The sequence below is a fragment of the Trichosurus vulpecula genome, chromosome 9 (assembly GCF_011100635.1).
Source record: "Trichosurus vulpecula isolate mTriVul1 chromosome 9, mTriVul1.pri, whole genome shotgun sequence".
Classification (NCBI taxonomy): Eukaryota; Metazoa; Chordata; class Mammalia; order Diprotodontia; family Phalangeridae; genus Trichosurus; species Trichosurus vulpecula.
Window position 1 is genome coordinate 35,512,936 of NC_050581.1, and position 10,917 is coordinate 35,523,852.

General features: G+C 38.8%; 1 pseudogene; it reads right to left on the minus strand.

Moving 5' to 3' along the window:
- Window positions 1–7,147: 7,147 nt before the first annotated feature.
- On the minus strand, window positions 7,148–10,265 carry LOC118831937 (annotated as a pseudogene).
- Window positions 10,266–10,917: the final 652 nt, after the last annotated feature.

Below are 10,917 nucleotides of genomic sequence, written 5' to 3' on the forward strand. Positions count from 1 at the left end.
ACTTCAAGTTCTGCTTTTAATTTTCTTCCTGCCCACTTTTGCTTGCTTTTACTATGATGGGCTGCCTTTTAACCACCTTGAAAACTGTTTTTATCTGGGGGTATTTATATACAATTTTATTGAAGGGATGGACCATTTAAGCTCTCAGGCTCTAAGTGAGCCATCATACCAAATGTTGAGTCACGGCTAAGACAAAGTTGCAAGGAGATATATTTAATCTTGCTATAAGGAAACTTCTTCTGACAATTAATTATCCCAATGGGGTATGGGCCGCTTGGAGTGCTGATGGCTCTTCCCTTACTGGAGGTCTTCAAACCAAGAAAGGATGATGGCTTGGATATGATATGTAAAGGATTCCCTTTTAGGTATGAGTTGGACTAGATGGCCATGGAAGACCCTGATTTTTTGACAGTATTTTAGCAAATAAATTTAAGAACAGTGAAAGGTGGAAAAAGACTGAAATCAAAACATCTTCAGGGTTTAAAATTGTGGTTACTAGTTCTCCATAGAGAAAAGAACTGTGTATATACAAGTTGTTTATGGGAGTTAGAATTCAAAACTGCCAGGAATGCTCCAGGCAGATAAGTGATAGTAATAGTCTGAATTGATTTTAAAGCTATTGACAAGACAGGCCTGCATCACAGAGCACTAGGACAAAGGTACATTTATTTATAGACATTTCTGCTTCCTGAGTTCCAATGAACTTTTGGATCTCATAGGAACTACATTTCTCTTCCTAAACAACCTTATATTAGAATATTAGAATAGTAGCTAGCATTTATATGTTTTTCAGTTTGCAAAATGCTTTACAAACATTTTATTATTTTATTCTTACAAGAAACCTTGGAAATAAGAGCTTATTATTCCCACTTAAGGAAACTGAGGCAGACAGTGGTTAAGTGATTTGCCTAGGGTGACACATCTAGTGAGTGTCTAAGGCTGAATTTGAACTCAAAGTCTTCCTGACTCCCAGGTCAGTTCTCTATCCACTGTGTTGCCCAGAGATTTCATCCTCAAGCCTAAGTGGGGTTTCCACAAGAGTAGAATACATTTTAGGGAAATGTTTGTCTCATGAGCATGATATAATCCATTCAATTACACATTCGATAATAATAATTTCTTAGAGTACAAGGTCCTAAGAGAGGTAATATGACATAATGGAGAGAAAGCCAGTCTAAGAGTTAAGAAAACCTGAGTTCAAGTACATTTTATGTCCATGCTTGGCACCCCTGGTGTGATCTTTAGAGGGTTGGGTGGAATAAGGAAGACCAGAGTTGGAATCCTGCAATAGACACTAAATAGTGGTGTAGGCAGCTGCTGGAAGGCTATTGGCTTATGGCTATTTCATAAGTATTAGTATGTTCCTTTGATGATAGAACATGGCTGTTGAGCATATGGGTGCAAGATGTGAGATTCATCCCCTAGATTTTTGTGATGGAGCTTGCTACTGATACAAAGAGATTCAGGTATGTTTTTAGAAGTGACTTGGATATGAGAATGAGGATGAAGATGCATTACCTTGGCACCCTCTAGTTAGGAATCACTGAGATGGAGGTTTTACACAGGCCATTGTTGGGATACTGGGGCTGGCATGCTCTGCTGGTATTTTGAATCCTGAGAATGAGTGGCTCTGGGTTCCAGGATAGCAATATCAGCATTTGGGGGATAATGAGGCAAGAGTCCTAATAGCATATCTGTTTGGAAGATTTCTCTTTTGTATTTTTAAAATTATGAACTTAATCATCAAAAAAACCAAATATTTCAACATACAAAGAATAACAAAAGGAAAATTATCTATGAAACTGTGAACTTCTGTTGGTATAGTGTTTTAGTATTTATTAAATTTAGCATTATAGTAACATAATCATCTCATCTGTATTCCCTTCTGAACTTGTTTTCTTCTGTGTGTTTATAAATGGTTTATTAATGCTCATTTCTCTTTTTTTCTATTTCATCTATTTCATCCATTCCCAGTTGGAGGGTACCCATTTTGTTTTGCCTGAAAGAGTTCTGAGCATCTGTAATGACAATGTGTTTATTGCCTTGCTACTACAGCATCCAGCAGTCTCTACACTGGAAAAGAACTCACCCACAGAGTTTGGGGATTATTTGAGAGTGAGGGTAAGGTGAGATTATTTGAGGGTGAGCAGAGAGCCATGTCTCAAGGCAAGGACAGTGTCTTATCTATTTTTTCTTCCCCCTACAGCACCAAGCACAGTCCCTTGAACATTTATGTACTACATAAATATTTGTTGCTCCGATAACAGTGATAAAAAAATTAAGTCTATAAGGATAGAGAACCAACTTCAGAGACAGAAAAACTGGAGTTCTAGTCTTGCCTCTGACATGTAGAGGTTCAATCATCCTGGACAAGTTACTTAATCTTTGTACTTTAGGACCGTGATTCTCAAACTTTTTCGTTTCAGGACCCCTTTACTCTCTCAAAAATGATTGAGGATACCCCCCAATGTTTTGTTTATATGGGGTATATCTATTAATATTTATCATATTAAAAATTAAAATATCTTACCACTATTATGAAAATAGTTTTTATTTCACAAATATTCCTCCCCCAGAACTAGCAGTCTCAGGGACCTCTGGGAGTCCTAGACCACACTTTGAGAAACACTGCTCTAGATGACTCTCTAAAAATATAAGTTGTAGAGAAGGTACTGACCTGAAACAGGAGTGTTTTGCTATTATTATCCTTATTTCATAGATGGGGAAATTGAGGCTGAAAGGTTAAATAATTTGCCTAAGATCACACAGCTAGCAAGTATCTGAGGTGGGCTTCCAACCCAGGTCTTCCAGACTTCAAGTCCAACAACTCAATGCTGAGAACCAGCATCTATTTGTCCTTACTCATTCTGGGCTTTCCAGTGAGTGAATTGTCAGCACTTGCCAATCCCCTTCCCTTTTTCCGGAATATTTGCTAGTCCCTGCCTCTCTACACCCTTGAATGGGAGAAGTGGCTTTCATCAAGCACTTGTATGTACCCTCTGTAAAATACCCATCCACCTGCTTCTAATATTGTGCATGATTTAACTTGTTCAACACTGAAGGCAGCATCTTTACTCTCCTCCCACCTCCTCACCAAAAAACAAAAAAACCCAAACTTGCTCCTATCTCTGGACTTCAACACCGTGCCTCTGCTACCATTTTACCCTGGAACTTCCCTCATCACCTGGGGTCTCCTCACCCTGGAACATATATCTTCCCCTGAGGCCTTCTCAACTGGAACATTTCTCCACCATGGTGGCTCCTTTCTTCCATTAGTGAGCCACTCCTGGGGCCTCCCACTTGGGGAGGGATCCGCCATGGCCAACATTCTTTTTCTAGCTCTGCTTCTGACTTCATCTTCCCCTCCTCTCCTTTTCAGTACCTTTTTGTGCATTGTCTTCCCTCATTAGAATGGAAGCTCCTTGAGGGCAGGGACTTTCTTTTGGCTTGTATTTATATCCTCAGTTCTCAGCACAGTTCGTGGCACATAGTAAATGCCTAATAAATTCATATTCCCTTGCCTCCTCTTTCTGACTTGTCTGCTTCTGTTAATGGCATAATTTCCCTATGTTGTTATTGTTTAGTTGTTTAAGTTGTGTCCCATTGTTTGTGACCCCATTTTGGGTTTTCTTGGCGAAGACACTGGCATAGTTTGCCATTTCTTTCTCCAGCTTATTTTACAGATGAGGAAACCGAGGCAAACTGGGTTAAGTGAATTGTTCAGGGTTATGCAGCTATTACTGGCTAGTTTCTGAGTCTAGATTTGAATTCAGGTCCTCCTTACTCCAGGCCCAGCTGTCTATCCACAGCACCCCTAACTGCCCCATTGTTCCCCCAGTCACCAGGATTTGAAACCTTGGAGTCACATTTGACTTCCTTTCCTTTGCCTCAAACCTCCATCTAATTAGTTAAGTCTTATCATAATTCTTCCACTTGTTACCCCCATTACATTCACTGCTACCAATCTAGTGTTCTCCTTCATTATTTCTTCATTATGGTCTGGACAGGAAGTGATAGCTTCCTCACTGGTCTCCTGCCTGCAGTCTAGCCCCACTCTAATCCATTCACCATAGGCTGCATGGAGCCATTGACCTAACTTCTCTGATTACCCACTTGCTTAAACTCCTCAGAAGCTCTTTCTTGCTCACATAGTTAAATCCAGACTCCTTAGTCTGGCATTCAAGACCCTATCTGCTCTGAGTACAACCTACATTTCCAAAGTTATCTCCAGAGGAGTGCTGATAAATGTTTAAGGGGAGGGGGAAATATTCATGACACAGTTTTAAGTTTAATCTGCAAAGTTAACATTTTCTCCATCACAAATCCACAACATCAATAAAAGTAATAAATGAATCCCTGTTTTGTAGAGTCTACTGATTTCCAAGGTATAAATATTCACACTGAAAATTTAACAACCATCTCTTGGGAGTCATGGTTACCTCCCATTATTCCTCAATAGACAACTCAAAAGGGACTTCCAAAACAGTGTCAAATGAGATATTTATAAAGCACTTAGCACAGTTCCTGGCACACAGTAGACACTTAATAAATGCTTATTTCATTCCCTTCCTCTTATTTGTATTTTCTGGTTTCTGTGCCTTTACTAGTACTGCTCCTATGCCAGGACTCTCCTCCCCCATTCTATCTCTGCCTTTAAGAAAAGGTAGAATTTTAACAGAAATAAATGAGGTAAAGATGGTCATTTCATGGGTAAAGTTGGTACAATTTTTAAAGCGAAGCATTTGACAGAGGGTAAAGGCAATAACACCCATACATTTGCCTAAGGACTTTCCATCACTGACAGCATTTGAAGCCCAACCCATCCATATCTGAATTTATCATCTTCCTCCCACACCCAGTTCCTTTCCCTAAGTTCCCTATTTCTGAATGAATAAGACATTTCTCTGCCTGATTTCTGCAAAGTGAGAAGCATTTTATTCCAGATCTCAACCTCCACTGACCTCATCTGCCTTGATCTCATTCAGCTTACTGAGTCTTTCAGTTGCCTAGTTCCTATAATACTGTGATTTCAGTTAATGCGCATTTTTAAAAGTTCTCTTGAATGGCCACCATCCTAGAGTTAGCATTTCAATAAAATACAGAAATGCCAACTGCCTCTTTTCAATTCCACTGCATTATGAAGAGATTTTGTGTACACTCCACTGGCCTTCATACCATTTATTTTGAAAAAAGATGCCATCTTGAAAAGAAACCCTTTTGACTGTATACTTTCTCCATTTTCTTCTCTTTGCCTGGCTTTCATGGAAAGGACTTTTCAGGATTTTTTTTCTTAAGACCGGCTGGTATAATTTCTTTACTTGATGACCTGGGATTGTGTACAAAGCTTCAACTGTGAGTTTATTTTTTCAGGCACTGACTAAATATTTCCCTATGACAAATCATCTCACCTAATAAAAAATTGTCTACTTAGTTTCAGCCTTTTAGTTGTGGCTAACATGAGCTATCCATTCAATATCTTACCTGAAGGCTAATGATTTTGATTCCAGACATATTTGTGCCTATTCTCACCCCTAGATTGTCCTTACCAACCTCACCTCTTCCTCTTAATCCTATCCTCCCTTAAAGGAAGAGGTGGAATGGAGGAGGCAGTTCTGGCATGGGAATCACCTGGGTAAAAGTTCAGAGGTCACAAAGTACAGCGCATGTTTGGGAAACATGGTAGAAGTCCCATTTGAGTTATCTGCAGAGGAACAGTAGAAGATAACCCTGAAAATGTAGACTTTGGCTAGAGCTGACAGAGTCTTAAATTCCAGGGTAAGCAGTTTGGACTTAATTCAGTATATAAGAGAGAGCAAGTGAGGATTGTCATCAGGTAAATGGCAGAGGAGAGGGAGGAAGGGAGAGGGAGAGAGAGACAGAGACAGAGAGAGAGAGAGACAGACAGAGAGACAGAGACAGACAGAGAGACAGAGACAGAAAGAGAGACAGAGACAGAGAGACACACACACACAGAGACAGAGACAGAGAGAGATATGTACATTATTAGCATAAGCTAGAATCAGTATACATTCAAATATAACCATATCACCATCCATTTGCTACTCAGAGATATTTTCATTATTCACACCAAAGGTTTTCCAAATTGGTTTTTTATTTTCCTTTTAACTTTGTTTTCCTATCAACTTTCTTTTTCCAGTTTCCAGCTGAACATCTGTGAAGGAGGTAGTTAGCAACTGTTTCAGGCAAAATTGACTTAGTTGCAAAATTCCTCATTTTTTGGAGGGTAGATTATATATATACGTATATATATATATATATACATATATATATATAGATAGATAGATAGATAGATAGATACACATATATACATATATATACTTGATATATATACTTGACCTTTTTAATTTCTTGGTCAGTAAAGCTTCCATTATCATAAAATAATATTTATTATATACCCTTATGTAATGCTATAACTTAGGGCAACTGAGATAATACAAAATGTAGGCATCCAGTCTTCTTCTAGCTCACTCCCCAACATGTGCTCTTCAATCCAATGACACTGGACTCCTGGCCGTTCCACAAACGAGACACTCCATCTCTAGGCTCAGGGCACTTGCTCTGGCTACCTACCCCTGCTTGAAATGTTCTTCCTCCTCAACTCCCCCAATTGATTAATTTTGTCCCAACTAAAATCTTACCTTTTACAGGAATCATAAAACATTTCTTACAAAAGACCATTACATTCTGCATTCTACGTTCTGCTCTGAATGGATGCCAGGGGGATGTGAAATATCGATACTCTTTCTCCCTTGTTCTACTTCCTTGAGCCCCCCCCCCAAAAAAATTTACAGTGGCCACAAAGCAAAGTGTACACAATAGTTAGAGGAAATGTTTTGTAAACCACTAACAATAAACAAAAATAAAATTTACTCTCTCTGCTATTTCAAAATTTCAATGTTAGTTTTGCATTCCTTTCCCCCCAACCTATTTGTAAAGAACTAAAACATTACATCCAGTGAACAGAAAAGATCTCACTACACCTCAAATGAAGAACACCTATGAAGCAGAGGAATGTTGGCTTTTTAAACAGAAGCAGATTATTTTTAAAAAATGCAAAATTCCTTTAGTTTTTCACTAGTCTTAGAAAAACTTCCCAGAATTCTACTTCACAATTTTTTGGTAACTATTATGCATTTTGTATCTGGTCCTGTGTTTTTGTAATAATTTGATCTTCAGATCCTTCCAAAAGCCCATCAATTATGATTGATGCTCTAGATTCATAACACAGTTGTTTATTTTGCTGATGACCTTTACTAATAATATTCAGTCACATCTTTGGGAATCATTCCTTGTGTTGTAATAACAGGTCCACCAAGATCATTGTATGAGTCACAGCTTCTTGCATAGGAATGATTATATCTAAAACCACCCTATGTGCTAGGGAAGGTGGCCTAGACATTAAACTGTATTGTAAAGCAGCAGTACTTGGTACTGGCTAAGAAATAGAGTGGTGGACCAGTGGAACAGGTTAGGTTCACATGATGCAGTAGTCAATGACAACAGGAATCTACTCTATGATAAACCCAAAGAGTTCAGCTTCTGGGTTAAGATTTCACTATTTCACAAAAACTGGTGGGAAAACTGGAAAATAGTATGGAAGAAACTGGGCATAGACCAATATCTTACACCGTATACCAAAATAAAGTCAAAATGGGTTCACGATCTAGGTATAAAGGCTGATACTGTAAGAAATTTGGGAGAGTTAAGGAATAGTTTGCCTGTTAGATTTATGGAGAATGGAAGAATTTATGACCAAACAAGAGATAGAGAGTGTTATGAAATGCAAAATGGATAATTTTAATTATGTCAAATTGATAAGCTTCTATACAAACAAAGCCAATGCAACTAAAATTAGGAAGGAAGCAGAAAATAGAGAAAGAATTTTTACAACCAGTATCTCTGACAAAGGCCTCATTTCTAAAATATACAGGGAACTGAGTCAAATTTATAGGAATACAAGTCATTCCCCAATTGAAAAATGGTTAAAGGATATTAACAGGCAGTTTTCAGAGGGAGAAATTAAAGATATCTATAGGCATATGAAAAAATGCTCTAAATCACTATTGATTAGAGAGATGCAAATCAAAACAACTCTTAGGTCACATCTCTCCTGTCAGATTGGCTAAAATGACAAAACAGGAGAATTATAGATGCTGGAGAGGATGTGGGAAAATTGACACTATTACATTGTTGGTGGAGTTGTGAATTGATCCAGCCATTCTGGAGAGCAATTTGGAACTATGTTCAAAGGGCTATAAAAATGTGCATACCCTTTGACCCAGCAATATCACTTCTAGGACTGTATCCCAAAGAGATGACGCAAGTGGGAAAGGGACCCATATGTACAAAAATATTTATAGCAGCTCTTTTTGTGGTAGCAAAGAATTGGAAATCAAGGGGATGCCCATCAATTGGGGAATGGCTAAACAAGTTGTGGTATGTGAATGTAGTGGAATGCTATTGTGCTATAAAAAATGGGGAGCATACAGACTTCATAATAACCTAGAAAGACCTACATAATCTGATGCTGAGTGAGGGGAACAGAACCAGGATAACATTGTACACAACCACCGACATATTGCTTCTGTGATGACTAACTTTGATAGACTTGACTTTTCTCAGCAATACAAAGTTCAAAGACAGCTCCAAAGGACTCATGATGGAAAGAGCTATCTACATCCAGAGAAAGAATTACAGTGTCTGAATGCAGATTGAGGCAAACTATTTGCTCTCTCTTTTTTTTCTCTTCTTTTTTGGTTTTGTTTCTTCTTTTTCATGATTCATTCCATTGGTCATAATTCTTCTTTACAACTTGACTATTGTGTAAATAAGCTTAATGTGAAAGTAAATGTAGAACATATATTAGATTCCGTGCCATCTTGGGTGGGGAGCGGGAAGGGGAGAGAGGGGGAGAAAATTTGGAACTCAAAAACTTGTGGAACTGAGTGTTGTAAAATAAAAATAAAAAAAAATTTTAAACCCCATCCTATGGTGCCTAAATCATCTGCCATTCAGAAGGACTCCATATATCTATTGCAGAGTCCCCAGTCTCATTCCAAAACAACCATGCCATCCTAACAGTCACCAGGCATTCCTCTTTTGTCATAAACCATTAAGAACTCTTCTTCTAGAATGATGGTGGGAGTTTTCAAGCTCTGCAATCAGCCCAGACACCACATCCAAGAGGAGGGGGTGGGGGTTCTTGAGAAAGACTTATGTCATCATAGTGTCTTCCAGATAGGGGCATATGATGCCCACCAAGATGAGGGGGACATTTTATCAAAGCCTCCTCTTCCCCTCATGGGAAATCCTACAGGGCATCTTCATCGATCATCAAGCATCATTGTGAAACTACCATACTCAGGTTTCACCATAAAAATTGGGATCATAGGGTTATGTATATCCTTTGATGGGAGCCTCAGATATATGATCTACTATGGTCTTTATGCACTCCATAACCTTATCAGACTTTTCACCAGTAGGAGTAACTATCAGTGAAATGAACACAGCATTCCTGGAAAAGCTTGATAGCTGTCCAAGTATTCTCTTAAAGTTCTTTGATTTTAGCCCCGTTGACCCCAGTAATTCTTCCTGCCAAGCTCTGATGAATCAATAGTCTTAACTCACAGTTAAAAGTTACTTCCTTTATAGTAATAAAACTCCTTCAAGGTAGGGATGATTTTCTTCTGAATTTCTCCAATTGTTTCAGTATCTGCACTGACACTCAACATGTGCTCAGAGCCACTGCTGTCCAGGGCTGAAGAAACGCTGGCATTGTCGTCTGTTGCTGTTGTTGATGCGTTATTTCAGTTGTTTCTGACTACTTGTGACTTCATTTGAGGTTTGTTTGGTGAAGATAATGGGAGTGGTATGCCATTTCCTTCTCCAGGTCATTTTACAGATGAGGAAACTGAGGCAAACAGCATTAGGTGACTTGCCCAGGGTCACAGAGCTAGTAAGTGTCTGAGGCCAGATTTGAACTCAAGAAGAGAAGTCTTCCTGACTCCAGTACTCTCTCTATCCACTGTGCTGCCTAGCTGCCCATTGTAGTCTATAGAAATTGCTTTAATTTACCTCCTTTCCCAATCACTGCTTCTTGTTTTGAAGCAAAATGCATAGTTCAACTGCCAGTGTTTAGATCTTTGAAAGGCCTGCACCTCCCCCATATCTTCATCAGGACACTCACCAAATGTGTCATTGGTTTTAGTATTGGGAAAGGTTTCTTCTGACTGCTCAGTCTCCATTTTCTCAGATTATATGGGGTAGACAAATCAGATACAATAGGAAATAGCCTCTAAAGAGTTTTACCAACCTTAATGTGCTAAATACCTGCTAGCTATTATTGTTATGCTAGCTATAAAATCTAAGATCCTGGCCAGATTCCATGACCCTATAGCATGGAGCCAAGATTTCTGGGAGGCATAGTAAAATGGGAATATTTAGAAGTTTAAAGAGATCCTAGAAATCCAAGTTGCAGAGCAGGAACAGCTGCATGGTGGTGACAGGGGCAACTATGTTAGATGAGCCCAGCTACTTCCACTTAGTATAGGCCATCATCATGGCTCCTCCCTCCTGATATCTAAAATCTGCTGCTAAAAAAATCATGAAGAGCAGCTGCAAATGAGTAGTAGTACCCATAAAGTGAATTACATCATCTTTGTAGGGTGAGTAATGCGGGGTATGGGAAAAGAGGATGGGAAATATTGAATGCTATCTGTGCCTGCTAAAATCTCCAAAGAATGTGGAATTCTCTTGGAGGCATCATGATGGAATGGAAACAGCATTGGATTTAGAGTCAAAAGACATAGGTCCAAATTCCAGCTTTGCCACTTAAAGATTTGGGGCAAATCATTTCATATCCCTCAGACTTAATTGTAGAAAATTTATCAGTAAAGT